General features: G+C 41.4%; 1 long non-coding RNA gene across 2 annotated transcripts; it reads left to right on the top strand.

Moving 5' to 3' along the window:
* The first annotated feature begins 971 nt into the window (after positions 1 to 971).
* LOC111845514 (uncharacterized) lies at positions 972 to 17,493 on the top strand. Of its 2 annotated transcripts, XR_011991808.1 has the most exons (3): positions 995 to 14,617; positions 16,226 to 16,353; positions 17,124 to 17,493. It is a non-coding gene; the product is annotated as an uncharacterized lncRNA (long non-coding RNA). The 2 variants fall into 2 exon arrangements; XR_011991809.1 differs by lacking the exons at positions 16,226 to 16,353; positions 17,124 to 17,493 and adding an exon at positions 14,937 to 15,959 and having other exon boundaries at positions 972 to 14,617.
* Positions 17,494 to 24,058: the final 6,565 nt, after the last annotated feature.

Here is a 24,058-nt window from a genome sequence, read left to right as displayed (position 1 = left end):
AAAGTGTAACTCGTCTACAAAACATGAACGACAGTAAGAATATATTTTACCACAACGAGACAGGTACATGCACTTCAACGCATTCAGGTAAAATAACAAAGCCGTGTTAAGAGGATGGCAGGATGGTGTGGGAAAGCTACGTCCCATCAATGTAGGTAGAGATGATTCATTACTAGGTGGTACCCAGTTTGTGAATGATAGGCAGTAGGTGAGCAAGTATACACAGTACACGAATTAGTCACTGGTATTCTTAAAGCAACAATGGAAATTTTGTTTCCTTGCTCTCGTTCCAGTTCAAGAAGCGGTTGTGTTTGGGAAACGTTTCACACTTTTGCTTGTTTTCGGGTGTACCCGTAACTACCAGCCGCAACCGGGTGCTGTATGAACAAGGCACAGGTTGTTTTAAATGGTCATGACGTCCGCTGGATTTCTAGGAATGTCTCTGCCCCGCTTCTATATTAGGAGGTCCCTTCTAGGAAATTTGAAAAATCAGAAAATATAAGACTGCCACGGGAAGACATGCGCCAAACTTTCTGCATTTAAACGAGGTAAGGTTATAGTAGTCGATGCGGCCGATGCTGTTTCTTAGGGGACGTTAAGGCGGCTGTCCGCCGGCGAGTCGGGTGCGGATCCCTCACTGCAAACACTCGGAAAAGACTCATCCTGCTCCGGATCGCTCGCTCGCTCGCTTGGGATCGATCTGGCTATAGATTGCAATCTTTAAAAAAAAAATCTTTGTCTTTTCTTGCACCTCCCCTTCTTTTGGCCTCTACTTGCATAGTGGCGTGACCAGGAAGAAATGTTTGGGGAGCTTGGAGTGTGATCTCAAAATGCCATGAGACAGGAGCGCCAGACACGGGCCGCACTCGCCAGCTTATACAAATATATTCTTAAAGGAACAACGACGGTAAATGATACATAGCCTTGTGTGTTCGTAGCTAATTGAATGCCACGGACTAATTAGGGTAAGTTTAAATTTATCCAAGGCGTTTTTAAATTTCTTTTCCTTTTCTTGTTGATTTTTTTTTGTGTGTGTGTTAGGGAGGTATTTTTAAAGCATGTTGTCTTGCTCCTCTTACTACAGTGCGAAAGGCTATAGCAGGTGTGACAAAAATGTACATTGCATATAACTGGGATGCGTTTGAGACACGTACGTCAACATCGGGAATTGAAGAATACCTTATTTAATTATTTTGTGATAAGGGAATGGTGTACCTAAGATAGTGTGAGTAAATCGCTTTTAATCTTTTCTTATCGTGAATGAATGCAGACAGATTGTGTCTGTGGGATGGTACCTGAAGCCTCATAGGAGCGACCAAGGACACCGTCTGTGTCTGTGACTCAACCAGGTTAAATACCCACCAGTGACCTCATAAGAAATGACAGGCATTGCGTGCATTTACAAGTTACCATCCAAATATAAAAAAGAAACAAGTAGATGGATGCTACAGCTGAGTTAGTTGTATAAGGCCGATGCTTGACATATTAAAACACTCAATAATGTTTGTTAAACAGCGCTTCAAAGTTAAGAATTTCGAGCGTCGACAAACGTCCTGGTTGTATTGTAAATGTATTGCGACTTAATACTTTTTCAGTGTGCATGAGCAGGTTTACAGCTGACGTTTGGAAAAATCATTGAAAGTGTTTTGGGTTGTTTGTTTTGCGGTAGCTGATCTCTGATATATTGATTTTCGCAAAGACAAAGCGAGGCAAGGGGCTCAGCTGCAGAAGTTATTTGTATTTGTCGCGACCTGAAGCCATCAATTGTACAATTCGATTACTTATTTTCTTAAACGTTCACGCCTTGCCAGTTTTGACAGTAATATTTAGATGAAAGTAGGTTATCTGGTGCATGTAGGTTGGTATGGCTGATTTTTTCCCCCCGTATATGTATTATAGATGGTTCTATATATATTTAAGATACGGAGATATTGAGCTAACGAACATGCATATTATTCATGTAGGTCACTCAATATATATTTAATCTTTGTTTGGTTTTGAAGTACGCCTGTTGATCTTGGTAGTGACCTCAGATACGGGATTTTGGGGGCGAGATGAGTTTTACTGCAATCCAACTGGCCCGCAAAGTCCCGCTTCTGGATCTCGTTGTCTCGCCTTCAAAGCCCATCCAGACTTTATTAGCCAATAAGGGTGAATATTTCCCAAGATGGAGGCAAATCTAATGTCCGTAGCTCGTCTGGACATGGATGTGTGGATGTAGCGCTGTGAGACTGTCACAGTTAGTGGCAAACTCCGCAGGGAGAATGAGGGGCTTTTGGGGGCAGTTGTGTTTCGGTTTTGCCATCATAATGCCCCTAAAAATCCTTATTGCTCTTGCACGTATCACCCATACACTAGCTGAAGATTAAATCATTAGCTTCAGTTAGGAATCATTTTTGTTCGTAAAGTAGTCATAACTCCTGCAAAAATCTTATTAATTTAACAACACAGGGCATTTTGGTTGAATTATTCTTAAATGTTTTCAATGCATTTCTGTACATAAAACCAAAACAAATTACATAAATGATAGTGTATGCATTATAAGTATGTGGGTTTGAATCCATTCTCCAATATTTGAAAAATAGGTATCGGAGACTGCTGTGGTACTTTACAAAACCTAATACAGTAAAAGACGTAAAATATTTACTTAAAATTTGTGAAGGAAAAAAGAAATTAAAATAAATTAAAAATATAGTATTTGCATGTGCAATCTTTTTTTCTTTATTTACTATAGGCCTTTATCACTTAAATTGAGTGTTTATAGAATTATTGTATTTTGTGTTAATGTAATATTTTAAAGTAAAACGTTAACGTTTAATGTAAAGAAATGATTGCATGTTTCTGAATATTGACTTTTAACTGTGGAGTAATTATATGAATGGTTTGAAAGTTAAATTTAGTTTAGTATATTAGAGAGACACTAAAGCAAAAAAAGTCCTGTCACTGTACATGGTCACATGCTCCTATATAAATTTACTCTTATGCACACGCCAGCAGCTCTGTCAGTGTACTTAAACATTCAGAAGCAAAGCAGTTATTCATTATTATTCCCGTGCAAGAAAAGTGCACAAAACAGCTAGTATTGGTCCATATCATGACTGAGGGTATTGTCGGCTTATTTTTTGGCAGCAATCTTGGGTGTAAATGGTAAATATGTAGTAATAAATAAACAAACAAAATCTCATGATAATCTCTGAGTTGTTAGTAATCTTGCCGTATGCAAAAATTCGATAATATTTGCATTTTCACAAAACATAGCATAGGATTCACCATGTAAATTTGGATTTACTTTATATGTATTTTGCTTGTAAATGGAACAGTCCAGTAAAATCTGTCTTCAAGTACTTTAAAATGATAGATTTAATAACCACTCATGCATGAGAAATATCATTGATATACATGGTTGCCATGGGTGTCTTTAGGTCCGATTACTCGCGGCTATAGCCCTGAGTATTTTAAGCCTAGTCCCTAGTATTTTAGACCCGATGCCAATCTTCCTTCAAAAACACGAGTGAAAGTCAAGCCCCAGGTAAACCTGACTTAGCCCCTGATCTTTTCAATAGACATAAACTCCCCTGCGTGGAGTTTCAGCCAGTTTTGCTATAGTGTTTACCAGTCTTGAAATAAACAAAATCCAACATATTTCAGTCTCTACAATAATTCCTTTGTAAGCTCTCAGTCACAGCTCTCAAGATGGAATTACTTTTTTTTCTTGTAAATAACGTGGATAAGCTCACAAGATTGTGGAAAAAAGCCTGACTGTAATCAGTCACAAATAACCTTTTTTCAGTCATAACAAAAATTCCTTTAAGATGTCTGTTTCCCCGAGGGGAGGTCAGCTGTTTTTCAAATAGTGTCCATAAAATGTTAAGTTCAGTTTGCAATACAAGTTCTCCTGCGCTTTCTCATGAATTTTGGCTAACCTTGCGCCGTACCTAAGTTGCCATGATTTACTCACTACAGCATTCAAGGTGTGTGTTTATCATCGCAAATTACAAAAAGCTTGCTGGGATGGTAGTAGCTGTGGTTGTATAGCTAGACAGTGACGTTACAGGTTGTGCTTGGGTGTGAGAATGATTACAATTGTTTTTTGTTTCGTGTGTATTTTGAATTATATTACACAATTCTTATCACTAAGCTACTGCAAATGTCTCAAAGCGCACAAAGTGGAGGTGGGATTTGAACCCCCAACCCTGGAGGTGACGGATAATGGTGCTGGCCACTCTACCTTCCTGTAGCCGTAATAATGCATTCATACTTCTTGTGGGAACCCAGCTTCGATCCAACAGATATACATCCTCCTGCCTTGGTGAGGAATCACAGATAATGCTAATTTGCTCACAGTTTGCAGGTGGGTGCAAATGCTGGCTTCCTCCTCGTCCTCCTCACCCTGTATTTATGTACTACCCGTCACTGTGAATGCTGCCTCCCAGTTGTGCTACCACTCTCAATGCCAACCGGGGGCCATAAGGTTAAACGAAGCCAGCAGCTGAGAGTCCACACATCGGAGTGTCCGGCGCCAGGCTCCACCCCTCCCGTGGGTATGGTGTCTGAAGGAGACCTATGTTTGGATTAACCGGCCATACTACTTCAGCTGAAATGGGGGGTGGTAATTACTTGATTACATTGATAACAAAGGTGGACAGCCGCCGGCAGTGGTCTCCTTACAGAATATTTCCCCCATATCTTTTACATTTGAGAACAATTTTCTCCTTTGGCACAAATGAAATTTCATCTTTTTGTCTTTTATAATAATGTTTGAACGTCAATGCTGGTGAGGACCCCAACAGGACTGATAGGGCATCACACTTTATTTTGCCACTAGCCGTTATCATTTATAGCCATTTATAACTGTTTCTGGCGGTTTCTCACCCTGGGAAAATGCTTGGACACTTTTATTTGTGCATATTTTTTATGTCCATTTGCATACTGTACTGTGAATTAACATGCTATGTGAACCATTTTTGGTAACACTTAAGGCTGTGTTTTTACTAATTTATAAACACATTCAAAACAAATAATAATGTGTTCATAAAGCATTATAAACATGGCTATAAATATTAACCAAAAGGCATTATGCATTTTACCCATGTGTATTATGTATTATGAATGCTTTATGAAGCTCTCATCTATGATGCACTATAGATACCTTCATAATGCATTATAATGGTCGGTGTAAGCATTAAGGATGCTGTGTACTGCTTTATAAAGGTATCTATAATACATTATAGATGAGAGCTTCATAAGGCAGTTATAATGCATAATACACATGGCTATAATGTGTTATGCCTTTTTCTAAATATTTATAGCCATGATTATAATGCTTTATGAATGCATTGTAATCCATTATGAACGTGTTTATAAATTGCTGAAACCATGGCCTTAAGTAAAGCATTACCCCATTTTTAAACTATTATTGTAAATTCAATAAACAGAAGTTTAAAAAATGCGTGGGGAAAAAGATCACATCCTAATGTAAACGTTAAAGCTTCAAAACAAGCATTTATTCCTGGATCGGTGACTCAAGCTCAGCGCTAAGAGCAATATCCCATGTGCAATTAAAATGGCTGAGATTAACATGAATCTGTTAAGCACTTGGAATTTTCTGGATAACCAACTCGCTGAGTCAGCAAAGTGTATTGGTGTGAACGTCTGAATAGATAATGGCTTCCACAGAGCTATGTCTTTTTTTAAATGTACTTTTAACCAGATGTGTGCAATTTGTTGGAAAAAACAATCCAGATATCTTATGGTAGCTATTGACATTTTATTGACTAATACACAAAATAACTTAAAAATGACAAAACTTTGATGTTTTCCAGTATTGTTATGCTGGCTGATTAATAGTGCTTAAATGGGATGGCACAGCTTAGAAATCAAGCTAAGTCAATTGTTTGGGGTTTATTTCGAGAAAGAAGCTTTATAGTGAAGCTGAAGATGACATTTATACACTGCAGTAAAGTGAACATGAACATAGCCGACATGTCAATAAAGCGATTCTGTCAGTGACTCACACCTTTGAAGCTCTGTTCTGACAGGTAGCCAGATACGACAATCCCAGGGTGTGACTTAGCGAGCTGCGGCTGCAGCTAATGCTACCATTTGTAAGCGATGTTCACCTAGGGGGGAAAGATATTCGTAAGAGGTGGAGGGAGCGCAGCAGCATCAGGTTGAAATTCGCTGGCTCCCATGAGCTACGTGCACAGACAAATTTCTTGGATACGTCGGCAGCAGGTTGAGGGCCTGTGCGGAATGACTCGCGGGCCAACGACCCAAAGTCGATGTGCCTCTGACAGATGCCCGCTGGAACCCCGTCAGCCCGGTCCCCAGACGTACCATTTCGAGGCTCGCCAGGCAAAGGGCGACCCCCCCAAACCCGTTTTACAGATTTTTAGCTGCACCTCCCATCAGGATATACAGTTAAAGGGAGAGAGGCGCTCGGCAGCAAGGTGTGAGTCATCGCACCTGAACGGGCCGGTTATTCCTGCTGCGTCGCTTCCTTCGCCCCCTCACCGGTGCGCTGAGCAAACGGCGGGGAGACGCCGACCTCCGGCTCCGGTCACCACGGCGATTATAATCTCCTGCACGGATAACGGAGGATGCGGCTGGAAGATTCCACAGGAGCGCAATAGGTGACAAGACGATTTGAAGCGGAGCTGGGGGTCCATGTCTCTTTCTGCGTTTAATCTTATACTTATATTGCCCTCCTTACACATCTTCCCTCTGCCCTTGATACAGGTCTGCCTTGAGTCTTCCCTGCACATCTTTCCTGTGCTCTACCTACACATCTTCCCTCTGCCCTTGATACAGGTCTGCCTTGAGTCTTCCCTGCACATCTTTCCTGTGCTCTACCTACACATCTTCTCTGTGGTCTACCTACACATCTTCTCTGTGCCCTACCTACACATCTTCCCTCTGCCCTTGATACAGGTCTGCCTTGAGTCTTCCCTGCACATCTTTCCTGTGCTCTACCTACACATCTTCCCTATGCTCTACCTACACATCTTCTCTGTGCCCTACCTACACATCTTCCCTATGCTCTACCTACACATCTTCCCTATGCTCTACCTACACATCTTCCCTATGCTCTACCTACACATCTTCCCTATGCTCTACCTACACATCTTCCCTATGCTCTACCTACACATCTTCTCTGTGCCCTACCTACACATCTTCCCTATGCTCTACCTACACATCTTCCTCCCCTTTGTCTTCAAATGCAGGATTGCTCATTTGAAGCCAGACACAAATCACAGGTTGGATATGCTGAATGTGCACATCTGAGTGGGCAGTCCCCGGGTTACGAATGAGATCCGTTTCTAAGTCTGTCTTTAAGTCAAATTTGTAAGTAAGCGTCAATAAATCAAAGGTTTGTCTTGGTATATAGCATATATTTTATCTTTCTATGCATATAAAACACTTAATAAGCACTTTCAAACACACTAAAACATCTTAAACATAGTGACTCAGTGTATAATAATAATAATATAATGAATTATATTGTAATTCAATTATAATAATTATAATAATTGTAATGAATTATAATAGTGATAATAAAAAAAATTACATACAGTACTATATTGATGAGGAGAGAATTTGTGTATATTGTACTGTAAAAGCCATTAAAGAAACAGATCCTAAAACAAAGAACAAGGATCAGATATAATAGGCTTTATGGCAGTCCATTCTTAAGTACAAGTTGTCTGTAAGTCGGACCTTCTTCACCCGGGGACCTACTGTATGTGTTTACTGTCAACTTCCCTGATGCACATGGCTGCCTTACCCTTCACATAATATCTCAGCACAGCTAAGGAGGTCATGTGAGCAGTAATAGTTGGAATGGGGACATCCTGAGAGAATAACTCTGTCTTTCTTCCTCACGACAATAAGAAGCCCCTGTCTGACGAACACACGTTCTGCTGCCTCTGATGTGTTCCTGCTTCTTGGGGAAAAAACAAACGGGAATCTTGTTGGCCAACTCCCAGATGCTTTATACAGCACAAATGGCTCAACGGCACAGTCGCGGTGTGTGGTAGATTTTTCATCAGCAGAAAAGCGGAGAACTTCTGCGATTTCTTCATAATCAACCCCCATTGCTACCTCCAGCATCATCCCCCCCCCTCCCCGGCTGGGCCCGACTGGGGTGCCGAGTTAGTGAGTCATTCAGGAGAGCCAGTCTCGCACCGAAGGCTGCTCCCTGTGTGGTGAGGTGTCACCGGTAACCAAAGGAGGAATATAAGCACATGTACAATGGCCGATATCCTCGGGCTGGCTTGCAAGCTGACTGCATGCCAGCCACGTCTTCGGTTCTAGACGTATTGTCTAAAATAGTAGCAGACGTTTATTGTCGCCCAAAACGCCATGTTTCCTCCGCAGACATTTTAATATTTGATGGCGTGGCCGTGTGAAGAACTGGGTGACCCATATCCAGCCGCTGAAATTCTTAAAGTGGGGGGCAAGTTTATGAGATCACTGATGATTTTGTGCCGCTTAATTACAGGCGACGTTTCCTCTGCCTTATTTGTTATTAAACACGTAGAGCTCATACAGAACCTGGCAGATAATGGATGTAAGATAAACCCAGTAAGAGATGGGATGGGCAGCTGAAGGACTGGAGAGCCAGATGAATGTTTCAAATGCATGCAATCTATTTCTGGAAAGGAGTGATCCGATTGAAGGTAAATGTCCACTGTACCAGCAATTATGCATTCGATGTTAATTTTAGCCTGATAGCATTCAGTAGGGTACAGACGGGCATCGCTTAACAATGGGAATATGTCATAGAGTGTACTAACACAAACATAGATGATACAGTCTATTACAGTGCAGAATACAAAAAGTAAAGAAGAGTAAATACATAAACCAGTAAAGTAGTTGTTCATCATTATCAAGCATTATGTACCGTACATAACTGTATGTGCTATACTTTTATACAACTGGCAGTGCAGTAGGTTTGCTTACACCAGCATCACCACAAACACACGAGTGATGCGTTGCGTTGTGTCGTTACGACGGCTACGGCGTTACTAGGCAATAAGCACTTGTCAGGTTCATTACTGCATAATTCTATTGGACCACCATCGTATATGTGATCCATCGCTGAACGAAACATTAGTATGGGCGGTATGACTATACTTTCCCCAGTTTCGGATGATTTTGGATCAGGCTTTTGGATGGTTTCATCTAGGGGGGTGCTAGAGATTTTTTAGGGCCCCTGTCACTTAGAGGCCCTTGGAATCATCCTAATTCCCTCCCCATCTCTTTACGGTACCCCTGGTCTCATCTGTCATGTCTGTTTTATCAGTTTTATCTGTCTGGAAGACAATTCTTTCTTTTTTTTTTCTTTCTCAAAGAACATCCCGTTCTGGGTTGGGGTGGGAGAATGAATGTGGATATAAAGCCTCGTTCCCTTGGACGGGGGACTTCGTCCCATGAGAGGGGTAAAGCTAACTGCCACATAAACAGCAGTGACGGGCACGCCTGGCACCTGCCCACTGCTGAGACACTGAGTCCCCCGTAGCCACGTAGCCGTTAGCACCCCAGTCAAGGCCCACGCCGGAGCTGTTCTTTTAAATTTAAAAAACAAGGGTTATTGTGCAAGCTTAAGTAGGACATCATTGAGAGATTGGCAGGGAGAGATGCTTTAACACACGGAAATCAACTGAAAAACAATTAGAAACCCTTCAGTAAAGTTAATTAGAACTAACACAGTTTACGAGGTTATCCGGTCAGTGAGAGGGTCACATGACGCAATGAAATAGTGAAGTCGTGGTCCCGAATTTTGCAACTCTTAGTGCGCTGCGCAATAACAGAAAAGTCATATTGTTTGGCTGGGAATTCCGGTACGTTCTGGGATAATGAAAGTCTGTCGGAATGGAATCTCTGTCACCCCAGTGATCTCACCCTTTATTAAAATGTGCTGTAGACACCTAAATCAAGAAGCGGAGCCCAAAAAATGACTTCCATGGCCATTTAATTTTACTGCTGGGTTATGCGATATAACTACTGGTGCAGAGTGTACATTACCGTGTGTTTTTAAAACGCGTAGCAAAAATTAGCAACCTAGTGTCAGATGTCTCTCACACTCTTAAGAAGAGCTAACTAACAGCAAAGCATTTTATTTCTACTTTTGTTTTTCCTAACAATGTCCCATGTAATATAAAAGCCACTTTTAGCTACTTAATATAATGGATAGTGCCATCCCATCCAGGCTGCCCCCCCCCCATCCAGGCTGCCCCCCCATCCAGGCTGCCTCCCCCATCCAGGGTGTCCCCTGCCTTGTGCCCCGTGTTTCCTGGGATCGGCCCCAGGCTAACAGTGACCCTGTCCTGGACAAGATGAATGGATGCTTATTGCAGGCTGTGTGGCTTTGTACCCAGTATAAAATATTCACTACACTTGTGGACTCACAACCACCCTGGAAAAGAAATAACCAGGAAAAGGCTTTTCACAGAGAGTGCCTGGTTTCCTGCCGACGGCACCCGTGAGAATGTGAGAATACACAATCCCACCTGCCTGCATTTTAATGATGACACTCGACTTAACGTCAGTAACGGGCATTTATTACAAATGAGAATTTTTTTCTCTTCAATATGTAAAAAATTCTTCTAAAATGTTATAATTAAAATGTCATAATTAAAATTTCTAAATTTACCATTTAAAAAAACTACAAATTGGATTCATAAAATATTTAATGTAATTATGCCACCAAAGTCACTTTCTCACACACATAAATTATTGCGTTTGCCTGCCGTTTTAGAAGTAAGCACCGAACTAATAAATTTAAACGTGTTGGGATTCTGTTTCCTAGGGAAATTTATGTTTTATGATTATTATTTTAATAATATGCCAAGTTGCGTTTTTATGGACAGATTTTTTAAGGATAACTTTGTAACACTAAAGTTTTCCTCAAAGCAATAAATACATGTTGTTAAATTGTAAGAAAAATACATGGTGTGTTCATTTTTATTACGGGTGACTGGAAACCAATAAAGTAAAGATATGATCCCTTGCCAAAGTCTCTCAGATGAACATTGACTGAAATAAGTTCACTTTAGTCCCACACTCTCCTCCATTGGCCTGACTGGGTACCCTGTTATGGGTGAGGCGACCTACCTCAGAGCTCCAACACCACCATCAGGAACTGACCCCTGATACTGGACCTCTCTGATCCCCTCAATGACAGTCATATCCTTTGAAAAAGACCTCAGAGATAAGTAGGACACCTAGGTTTTGGGGGCTGAAACTTTCTCCCAGTGCAAAAAATGAAGATCGCTTTTGTAATGTAATGAAAACTGACTAAATCTGACAAAACAGTACAAGGTGTGCTTTAATAGTTTTAGTATTTTTAAGAATATGTGCAATGTAGGGGCAACGGATACCAACCCCCCGCAAAATAAACATATAATTTAAAGTCAATACATTGATTTAGAGACAGAACCTCAGGGCAGGCAAGTTTCAGCCGTGTTCACAATGCAGCTGCCTAGAAAGGGGTTCCCAAGTATCCCGGCTTGGCAGCGATCTCCGTACATGTGAGGGCCACGCCCTGGAGGGCAGCCCCTGCTCGTAACGGCGTATACGTGTCCCATGAGCCCGTTCAGCCTACACACGCACCATACACAAATGTCATATAGAATATGCAAACAATATGCAGTTCAAGCCAGGAAACCATGTTGGATTGTATGTAAAACTGAAGCAAATATTAATTGTTCTTTTCAAGTAACCCACTATGAGCCATTGCTATAATTTGGAGGTAGTAGTAATAATAAACATAATAATTTCACATAATTTATTTAACGGTCCACAGCAAGCTATAAGCGAGGGGTTAAGGGCCTTGCTCAAGGTCCCAATAGTAAAATCATTCTATCAGTGATGGTACTTGATCCAGTGAACTTCTGATCACAAATCCCCACACGTTGCCTCAAATAAGAATAAGAAGAATAATGAAGATGCTGGTTTAGCAGACTCGGCATTTCGTTCATTTGTGTGCATACTCATAAAAAGACAATGACCAGATGGAACAGAGAACGGTCGGGAAATACAGGAATCTGTAATGGCCAAAAAGCAGCAACTGCGAAACAGGAAACCTCCTCCTAAAAGGGGGCTCAGCTATATGCTCTGCGTTTGTAACGGTTTCCACATTGACATGAATCATGTAATTAAAGCCAGAAAACCAGCTGAGGTTTCAAGCAGAGCAGGCAGCTCTTGTGTGACTCAGCTGTTTTTGAGGCAAGCCCGTGGAGATGGTCCCCACTGCCATGGCTCTGTGGCACACATGAGGCCTACAGCCAGGCATCGGGGACGGCTTGGGCTGAACCAGCTCTGTATAGCAGCCAGTGACCTCGGAGGTACTGTTAAATTAAAGTGCAGGCACACGTTCAGAGATTCTCACAAGTTTAAAACAAAGACGTTTTAAATAGCCCTACGAGCGCACGTGAACGTCCCTTTGGTGGATGCAGGCTGGATGGTTCTCAATTAGCCGAATCCCCTGCTGATTCATGGCAGATGTAAGCGTGCATCAAATGAGCATACAGATGAGCTTAGCTGTCATTTACACACCACAGCTGACTGACAGGGAAGCAGAAACAGGAGCATTAAGGAAGATGCCCTGCGACGGTCTGGCAGGGCTTCTCACCAATAATGCTGAGCCAGGTCACCAGAAACCCCACACTGCAGGAAAAATCATTGACATCATTTGTATAGGCGGATTAATATAGATTACATTTAAGGGTTTAATATCAAATGTAACCATAATTCATTGTTATTATATTTTATATTATTGTAGATGCCGCTGTAACAATGCAAGTTTCCCAACTGTGGGATTAGTAAAGGTTGTTTTATGTTATACATACAAGGTATTATAATAATTTATATATATATATATATATATATACACACACACACACAGAGTTGTGTCTATAAAAAACTGTGTGTAAAAATATCTATGATGTTCAGATTCTTGGGGAATTTCAGCTATTTGTATTGGCAAAAGGGGCAATAAAATCACAATGAATAGCATTCTTTTTCACGGACTTATAAATCAGTACTGGAAACTTGGTGAAAGTCTGTATGAAATAACAGTGAGTTTGGGGAACTATTAGCAGTTGCTATGGAAATTAACTTATTAAGTGAAACCCCAAAGTCTGACTCTGGCAGTAAGTCCTCCAGCTAATCACTTAAGCTCCCTTCAAAGGCTTCGCGGTGCCGCTCAAGACAGTGTCTGTGAAACACGGGGGTTTCCCGGGTCAGGAAGACGGTCGTTTTGAGGAATGAAGCCCGGCCCACGGTGCCGATCGCTCTGGTGGAGCTGCTGATCAGAACCACATGTAAAGTCCCGGCAGCCAAAGGGAATTAGCGCATATCAACATTTGGAGAACGAATGCGGAGCAATGCGCGACTGGATACTCCATATGTGATGAATAACGCGCAGATCGCCCGCCGTTTAATTTTCCATCGTAAGCCTTGAGTAGCCGGATGGAGGGATTGATGCTGCTGTAAGAGGCACAAACACGGCTGGACACACGCACAGACTGTACCACAGCTCGACTACGTGTCTGATAAGCAATGCACATGAATCTTGTAGTAATATTACAAATATATAATATGGCAAAAGTAATTTACTGTTCAGTATAAATAAGTATTCAACTGTAACTTCTGCAGAACGTAGGTTATTTGTGTGTGAAATATTAAAATCCATATTAATATTGGATTACAATAATATTGCATAAAAAATAGAACCTTAATTTACGATAAAGTTCCTACAAGGACTCCTACAAAAATGCATCACAATTAGATATATATGTGCAATAACATCATAATATAAATAAAAACCCTTGCAAGTTATTATGTCAGAGTAAAATAGCTTTCTGGCCTCGTGACTTAATTTGTCAAAATAGCAAATGTCAGTTCTTCAGAGAAGGGTTACTCCCTAAAATGATGGCCACCAGGTTTTACCCTCACAGCGGTAGATCATGTTTGTACATGTCCTGCGCTGGGTTACAGCTGACCTGTCTGTCCTGTGACTGTCATTGTGCTTTATTCCTCTGTCAGGCCCACATTTGGATTGAAACTCTATTCCTGACACTCCTTCAATTTACCCGAGGCCCAGTTAAAGGGTTTAAAATAAAGACACTACAAAATAGTGGAAAGATTGATAAAATGCAGGCTAATAATTGATATTAAAATGTATGTTTAAGTTCCATTAAACTGCTTGCATTGCTAAGACACTGAAAGATGCTCGGGGTATTTTGGGGGGATGGTTTTGGGGTTGCGGGATATTGAATGAGACTAAGGAGCAGACTAGATACACTTCATCAAACCAGGACCCGAGCACTTGGCTCTGTGGGCCAAGGGCAACGCCTGGGGCAGAAAGATCCGGTGATGACTCAGCTTCCAAACGGGCTGGGAGAGTGGGCTCGCGGCGGCGCAGATAACAGCCTTATCGCACCTGTCCAGCCAGCTGTCCACGTTCTGATGACTCAGTCGACCTCTCAGGGGCGTGGCCCGCGGACACCGGAGCAGGTCCCCGCAAGGGTGCCTGCAGGGCTCATCAAAATTCGGGAGGCCGCGTGCCAGCGGGACAGCTGAGGATTCCGCTCGTAGACCGTCGCCGTAAAAGGTGAGTGTGCCGCCGGAGGAAGAAATGGAGCCGGGCTGCGTTTGGTCACGCAGACCTGCAGCTGTAGCAGCCATGGCTCTGAAACGCTCCACCTCAAACACCTTATTGGATGCAGATGCTCAAGGAGCAGAAGCGAATGGGATTTATATCCTCTTAACGGGCAAAAATCATATTACAGTGCAGATGCAGGCCAACGTATACATCATTACGTTTGAATTCATCTAACTTTCCATCTCCCAAACACTCATCCCGCACGGGGTCACAGAGTCCACATTTATTTGAAATCAACAGTAAATATGAGAATTTCTTTCCTTCTCAGCTCCTTAAGATTAAAACTAAGCAGGAAGAAGTGGCTTCCAAGCTCAGGGAAGGCGAAAAGGTCAAACCGTGCACGGCACGCAGTGAGAAGCCCGTCCACCCTAAAGAGATATACCGATCTTTCTAGGGGAATATCAGTCTGTCGGATCCAAATGAACCAGCCACATTACATCTAGGATGGACTTGCTCCATGTGAGCTTCTACAGGGATTGGCAAGGACAGAAGATCTTATATTTCATTTTCTGCTAGTTTTGAGAGAGCGCCATATTGACACACGTTGAAAATCAGCACGAGGAGACCACTTCTAAGAACAGTCCAGCCTTGACGATGACTGTTTACTAAATGCAGCATGTAACCCGAATACTGTTTCAAATTGCTCTTTTGACTGTGACAAGATCATGTGAGCTCTTGTTTTCTAGATGCAGTAATGCCTTTCTAACTGAAGTTTTGCAAATGGAAAATGAGTCAAATTGCACCATATTGAGAAAATGACCAAGGGGAATTCTACTCTGAATTTGTAACCTATATGAATTCTACTTACTTTTGCAATATCCAAGTGATATTTCGAAACTAAATTTCAGGAAACCGTTTATATTTTGTGAAAAAAAACTCCCAAGACCATATAGTAAAGTGTTGCTTTAATGCTATATGAATACCTAACCAATTTGAGGGAATTAATCTGCATCCTTAAGCCTTGGTTATTCTTATAAACACTAAAACTTGGTTTGTACAAAAAGTCCCTCTTTGTGAGCAATTTTTCTAAATGGATTCTCAGTTGTTTTGTGACACACCGAAACATAAACAATATGGGACACTTAAAGCAGTGACATTCATGGTTGCCTCATGAAATAATAATTATTAATTATTAGTTACTTTAAATTATTATTGCGGCATAATAAATGAAATTACTATGATGCAAAGATAAAATTGTAGTGATAATAAGGCTCATCCTGAAGGAGTCTTTTTCAGGTATTTGTGACTGTAATAAAATAAAATTAAAATTAAATATGTGCATAAACTTTCAGACCCCTAGAGGTCAGAGTGTGTCTTTACATCTTTGGCACCAACTACATTCACATTATTTCTAAGTCTACTAACCCTGCATATCATTCTTGTGATGTTTGGCTATTAAAAAATTTACCACCCACCACCTACTGTACAGATTCCAAGTAGGATTTGTGTAAGGACTTTGACACTAATAACAATCACTAATACTCTCCTTCCTCATTCTTGATCAATTGTTTAGAAGCTTCGCACTCATCCGCTTCACTCCGGCTGTTTCACCAATAGATATGATCATACACTCAGGCCCGTGGATCAGGCATCTTTCCAAACGAAGCAGCTGCGAAAACAGAGAACTGGCATCGGAGTTGACTGCAAGATATACGGCAGCTCAGGATCCGGTGGCGGAGACGCAGGTGATGGACAGATACCCAGCGCGCTTCACGGGAGTGTGATAGGGGAACGCGCCACTGCTAAAAATACTATCTGTGTTTCCTAAATACTGAATCAGGAATTAGAATGTAGGGTTTCTGTTCCAAGACAATCATGTACATTACAGTGATGTGGTTCCCATACAGTGTCCCCCACTGTTATTGCTAAATGCTCCCCCACTCCCAAGAAAGCATCCCAGGTTTATCTTATAGAAATGTACGAGAGTAACAGAACCAGAACTTAATGATTTGCGGCACAAAATCATGCTTCAGCCTACGCCCCATTCTCCCTACCATGTAAATCCCTCCCCTCTGTAGCCTTGATCTTATCCTCAGTAGCGTGTTCTACTTGGTATTGAAAATGGATTTTTTTAACAAAACTGAGGAATTTAGGTTGCGAGCAGTTTTACTTTTTTGTGCCATGCAGGGCAAAGCTTGAAGGGTTTTAAACAATATGAACCTGGACAGTTGATAGAAAAGTGTATAAAATCTATAGACTAGAAGCTGATATTGAGTGAATCACATTTATGCTCAGCGTATCCACAGAAAAACAATGTCAGAGAAAATAATCTTTCTACCGCAAGACACAGTTATCTGTTCCCCACGTTAGGCTCTGAGATATATAATCATTATAAACTGCGTTCAGATATGAAGAAAAATGGTATATGAGAATGACAGCCATGAGGCCTTGTATCCAAAGGAAATGGGCATGAATCATTTCTCAAAGATTACCAGTCCGGCTGATGTCCAATCAGGTCAGGAGACTGTCGGCACGGTGATGCAAGCGAATGGCATCAAAAGCAGGCTTTGGCAGGAAGGGGCCTGATTTCTCCTTACGGGCTGTGAGGTTAGTGACGGCAGGGGGGAGAGACCTATGCCAACTGGAGCTGCCAGATAACTGCCACCCTCGCAATGCCTGGTTCATTTCACGGGGTTTCAGCCAGAGCAAGAGGCAACCATTCCGATGACCTGGTGAGGAATCCTGGTGGAGAATCGTCAGTGTTGGGAAAAATGCTGAACCATAGATTATTATTTTACTTCTGTTATCTTCAATACTTACTATTGGACTAAGAAAAATTGCCTACAGGTGTTATATAATTTTATCCTATCTTGTCTTCATACCCAAAGCAGCACTCTGCTTCATGCCCAGGAACACGACAGCCCATGTTCAAACAAAATGCACAGTCAAGTTGCATGGGAAGTTATTATAGGTAAGGCTGCTTAATACCCCTGGAGCTAATAGGGGGGATGTTGAGCTCAACTCGTGCAGATTCATGTCCCAAGAAAGGCCCCAAGCAATGTTCTTAACATTCATTACTTTAGAATATTATCCAGCTTAATGGATGAAATATGAAACTATGTGTCTTTCACTCTGCATACAGTCACTGCTACAGCTGAGTTATTAAAATCAATGACAGAGTGAAGTGGATCTACATGCAGATGACAGACAGACTGAAAGAGGTAGATTTCAATGATTAAGATATTGATTTATAATAATTTATCAACAATTTTGTAAATCTGGATGGATTTTTGCCCCAATGCTGATTACACTTTTTGCTACAAAAACATTCAGATGTCACTGGCTGCTTATAGATGTATCTTTCCTAATTTTATCCTTTATATTCATATTTCTTAATATATTTTTTAAAGAACCAGCATGCAGGTTTTTTCAGTTACAGCGACTATGTGGTTCCTGTTTTTGTACAGCGTCCAGCTAAATCACGGGACGCGATGTTTTGCATTCCGCCCCACTTTAGACCTTAATGACAGCATCAATGTGCTATGGGCACTTTCTACTGCTTTCTGGTAGCAATCCAGTGCTGTTGTGCTGCACTCTTCCTGTAAAGTGCTAGTAAGCGTCTCTGCTAAAGGCAGCCGACTTGGACCTGCCCTATTTCTGTGTTCTAGTTAATCCACAATAATATTTCACAGTTTATTCTTTGCAAATAAACATTATTGAACATTTCACCACCACACACTTCTCCAGCAGTCAGGAGTACATCCTGTGACCGTTGTTACGGGAGTTTACTGTGTATGACCAGATAACCAGCCTAGTACCTCTAGCTATACTGAGTATCATGAAAGGTTAACAGCTTGGTTACATAACATTCTTTCAAAGAAGAGGACTGTAAACATCTGTAGGCTCTTTGCATTTATTTATATAGAAGATGCGTTTGTCCAAATCAATGTACAACTGAGTAAGCAGGGTAGGTCAGTCTCTGGGGCCAGTGGGGTTACGGGCCCTGCTCAAGGGCCCAACCGCAAAATCACTCCGCCAGGCCTGAGATTTGAATCAACAACCTTTCAATCACTAGCCCAGCATCCTAGCCAGCTGAGCGTCAAGTGCTTTCACAGTACAGATCATGTTCCTCAGACCTCTAAATCTGCATTTCTGTTATTTATCTTCACTCATTCTTTGGTTTTATGCGCTGATGTATTTTACTTTGCTTACAGCTTTACCATAAGTGTAATCCTCTGACTAGCCACACTAAGCCCAACTCCACTTTGATACACACACTGAGACACGTAGATGTTGTCTTACAAACCTTTGTCTAAGCTTCATGTTCATTGAAGTGAGGTGAAAATGATCCGGTTACATATTATACTTTTGACCTTAGGAAATAGCTAGCTGCCAAGTGAAGCAGATTGTGAGCCACAGAAAAATCAGGTGGTGACACTGTAACAGTGACGTGATATAGAAACTCCAATCATTATCATATTGATCAAAATACAGATTTGGAAGAAAATTATCCATCCATCCATTTTCCATAACCATTATCCAACACAGAATAACAGTGGAAAAAAATGTTATAATTATAAAAAAATAGCCTAAGGGCAAATAATACTTGTGAAGGTCCACACATGGGTTTAACTATGGATTGATCATCAGGGTGGATGAAAAATTGCTTGTCGCCTGTATTTAGCTTTAAGGGGCAACAAGTCAAAGGAAGTAAACAAGTAAACATGAAAATGGGAGCTAAAAAGGGTCCAGCCTTGTGACACCCAGAGCATATGACTTTCATAACTCGTCCATTACCCAGCCATCTCTGGACACAATCGAGCATGTGTTTCTGGAGCATGCCCCAGATCCAAGTCCCGCCCCTCAGCTCCTGCCATTGGCCAGCCTTCTTACTCAGCCTGAAACCCAATTCAGGCCAATTCGCCGGACCTGCCACAGTCTGCGAGGTGTTTCACATGACCAGCCATGTAAAGGAGCCAGACGCAAGCCGCATACCTCGCTGTGCACTCTGACGCAAAGTCTAAGCTAATCTAGGCCAAACTGTGTGTCGAGCACCCATCTTCTGCTCAGGGAGAAGTGTCCCTCCGAAGGAACGAAAAAGTCAACCACTTTGTGCGATTCACAATGAAGATTCAACTGTTTACATGTAGATGAGGATGTGGATGATGGGAGACTACTGTATTTATTAATTGAAAAAAACAATATCCTATCTCTGTATATTTAGGAACAGGGGATCTATACCTTTCAGTATCACTGTGGAATCATTTATAAATGGAACAGAACAATTATAGATTGTTCTAAGATGGGTTGTCAGACCAGTAAACATTAAAAAAGAGTAAAGATCCTTTATTTTTATTATATCAGTAGAATAGCAGAGATGTTCCTGTCAGCTCCGATTCTAGTCCTTGTGTTTGACCCGAGGTACCACACAGCATAGGCAAAAATGTGAAAGAGTAGGGGCGATACGTTTATAACACACTGAACAGGACAAGCTTTTCTCTGTGTCACATAAAAGAATAGTACCAACAACTGCAGCAGAGATCCAAAACGCGGGATGAGACATAAATTTGCCGAAACTTTATGATTTTGTTCTCCTTTGAGGAGTGAGAAAGGTCCGTTTAAAATGTGTGTCTGACACAGTCTACTGGACACTCAGTATAACTGCAGCTTTCAGCTCCAAGTTTACCAGAGCATTCTGGAAGTTTTCTGTAGAACGTCCCACACTTACCAGTATCATCAAGGTACAATTTGACATTTTCAAGTCAAGTCTCGCCTGAACTATGTGAACTGATGAATGTTTCGTATTTATACAACACAATATGCGCTACAATAGCGGATTAAGAATGAATGTCTCTGCACTGTCTGTGGTCTGTGATTGTCTGCGGGTGTGTGCATGTTCGCCTCTGCTCTGCACTGGAATCCCATCCGGGTCTTCCCCTTCCCCTGCCTTGTGCCTTATGCTGCCTGGGACAGGCTCCAGAACTCCTCCCACGCTTCTGTATTTGATAAGCTGTTAGAAGATGGATGGAGGTTTCTGCAGTAGAAACCTGAGCTCACTGTATCTCCATGTATTTTTCAGCCCAGGACAGTGTTTCTGTGCATTGAGAAGAGCCAGCTGAGGTGGATCTGCTACTGGATTCTCAGCACATCTTGCCAAGCTGAAATCCCATTTTGGAGGGATATTACACCTCATCTGGGAGGACCTTGGATTTCCCCACGAGAAGCTGGAATCACTCAGCAGGGGGAAGCACGGTTTGGTCTAGCAGATGCTGTCTACTTTTATCAGAGGCTGCAATAAAAATACTGGTGTAATGCGTTCATTTTATTTACCTGTTTTAAAAGAATCAGTAGCACCAAATCAAAATATCACAGCACACACTGCACCCAGAAAATCCAGTAATTAGTTAAACCCTTTCACTGTTTCATATGCGATTATGTTGCAGGTTGTGTGCTTACTTAGCATATATACACGACCGATGAACAAAATAAATGAATCAATGCATTAAAAAGGACTGAAACTTTGATGTGGCCAAATCACAATCATAAGAACAGCTTCACGGGAGAATCATTAAGGCAAAGGTCAGGGATATAAAATAAGTCTGACAGTCTGCACTTTGATGTGCAGGTTTTCAAAGCACCATGAGGCCAATAGCAAAGTTCCAAGAGTCAGAACCTGAACTTCAGGTCCCAGAAACTGCAAAATGATTTGACATCTCAGTTGGAAAAGTCTCAAAAAAACAGTGCAGCAAATGGCAAACATGAAAGAACATTAACAAAGAGGAACAATGGTGGCAAGTCAAAGCTCTCAGGCTAGCGGAAACTTAACAGAATAGTTCGCCCTTGATATTACCACAATGAACTAGCATTTCTTTTATGTTTTTTTTTTTTTTTTCCTACATCTGGTCTTCAATTCTCAATGTCTGTTGGTATGGGCAGCCATCTTGTGCAGGTCACACTGTTGTGCATTTCAGGTCCAGAAACTACAAATCCAGACCAGGATTTTGTTTCTACCAACCAGTTCAGCATAAGGAGTCACAGTCACAGAGGACTCAGCAGGTTGGCAGAAACAAAATTTTGGTCTGGATTTGTAGTTTCTGGACCTGAAATGTCAAACACTGGTAGGTCACCCAGTCTTATTAGAGCAAACACTTTTTCCTGTTCCCATAATCCAAATGGATGATTCCCCCATACACACTGCTGAACAAGTTCAAGGGTGGTTTCGTGAACACCAGGTTGCCGTCAAACATGTCCCCAATCACCAGACCTGAGCATGAATGAACATTTATCGTTAGTACTGGAGTAGCAGATTTACATCTCCTTCACCCATCAGAAGACTGGAGGCCTTTCTTGTTGGCCCGATATCGCACTAGATGTACATCAGCACTTGTGTGTCAGCATTTTAATGAGCTCTGATGCTGCTCTTAAGGGAGAGAGTGGTCTTACTCCCTGTTAGGATCCCAATGTGACTATGTTGTTAGGTGTTTCCTTTGGATGCACACAAACACACATGCACACACACACAAGTTGGTGTACCTATCTAAATGGGGACCGTCCATTCATTTCTATGGGAAAAACCCTAATCCCAATCATGACACCTTTAACCTTTACCCATCCCTAACCTCAACCATAAGTGACCAACCCAAATACAAGACTTTTGGCATTTTTACTTTTTTGATTGCATTCACAGATTTTTATATAACTGAGGTTATCCAAATGGGGACCTCAAAAGATGTCCCCAAAAGTAGGGAAATGTCAGGTTTTACTTCACTTTGGGGAAAATTTTGTCCTCGAATGCGATCTATGCAAACCCACACACACACACGCACACACACACACATTCTGATTCTGCTCCCATCCAGTAAACCATATGTAGAGCCTAACAAGGACAGAGACATAACCAAGTCAGCTGGAGTTCATTACCTGAGGCTCCTGCTGGCTTGTGACTGGTGATCAATCACCATGGAAACCAAAAAGCTCCTCTAAGCCCAGCCCCTCGACATTACTCGGCCTACCACTAGCTAACATGTCTTTCATCCACAGCGTATATGTAACTCTCAATGCATGTAACATTAGTAATTGCTGTATTACTGTTCATTATATTTATATGTTTTAACTTGCACACAATTTATTATTACTATGTTGCACATTTGCCATTTTTGTAAAATTCTAATATCTGCACAATTTTTCTGCTGGTGTTTTGAGACTTAGTAGTGCTCTCCTGTACTCTACCAAGCGTCAAGTGATGTAACAATAAAATGATTAGACTTTGATTTGATTTCTTCCACCATGCCTGTTATTGTGTTATTGTGAGGGCAGGATTATATCTGTATGTGAGGGTTACCGAAAGCAGGTCCTGGAGAAACTTTAAGATGTCAAGCTAACAACACTAAAGATAAAGAATCTAGAAAGTACCACTGAAAAGAATGTTTTTATAAGAGGAATGCCATGTTGATATTTTAACAGGTATGATGTGTGACTCAGCGGCACAAATGCAGAGCTGTCAACACTGGCATTTCTAGAAATTAATCTTCAAAAAACTACTGGGCAGGGATGAATGCTGAACACTGAGCTGTGAATCCGTGAGAGCATTGAAATGTCATCCATTCTGGGGAAGATGATGTGTTGTGTGAATGTGACTTGTGCTGTGGACAGACAGTTATTGCTGTAGTCAACAATATGTGACAACAGTATCTTTTCCATTTCTATTTCACAAGGACCAGAATTACAGCTGAAATGTGTTCATCGTACAATCCAGTTAGAGCACCTGGTATCTAAAATCTTTTAAAAGATAAACATACCTTTCTTAAGATAATAAATTCAGTTTCCTTGAGGAAGGAATTCCTTATTCCTACCAGAAGGAACTCCGACATGAATATCTAAAGCAGACAATTATTTTCTTCATATTTCAAAGTTTGTTCAGGACCAACATAAATAAAAATATCTAGGACATTCTCTGCTCAACATACACACATTATTGACATTGTTATTAAGCATCTTGACTACTACTGACATATTTCCAATCTAAGGATGCCAGAATGTCTGCTTTGTGAAAAATAAAACAAGCAACTCCAGTCTGTCACACAAACAAGACGCCACATTTAACAAACGCTGAGCTTTTTGTGTGCAGGCTTTTAACTTGGTAGTTTGTTTGTTTATAGATGTTGCAATTAACCTTGCAATGCCATGTGAGCTGTTTCTTGTGAGAGACAAAACTGTCTTTTACTTTCTGGCAGGGGCTCAAAGAGTTGTGTGGTCAAAGCTTGTGCCTGACTGAAAAAAATCATACAATCAATATGCTGCATATGTGTTCAGCCTTTGTGCTCCGCCAGAGAGGTACCACAAAAGCCTAAATAAGATGCAATGGATAAGCCATGTTTTCAGAAGCTATAATTTATTAACAAGTGAAGTCAGATTATAGTCCTGTAACAGGAAGTGTTGTTTATTCATAGT

Source organism: Paramormyrops kingsleyae, chromosome 5, assembly GCF_048594095.1.
Source record: "Paramormyrops kingsleyae isolate MSU_618 chromosome 5, PKINGS_0.4, whole genome shotgun sequence".
Taxonomy (NCBI): Eukaryota; Metazoa; Chordata; class Actinopteri; order Osteoglossiformes; family Mormyridae; genus Paramormyrops; species Paramormyrops kingsleyae.
Note: the sequence above shows the minus strand (reverse complement) of the source record. Positions and strands in the feature narration are given on the sequence as shown.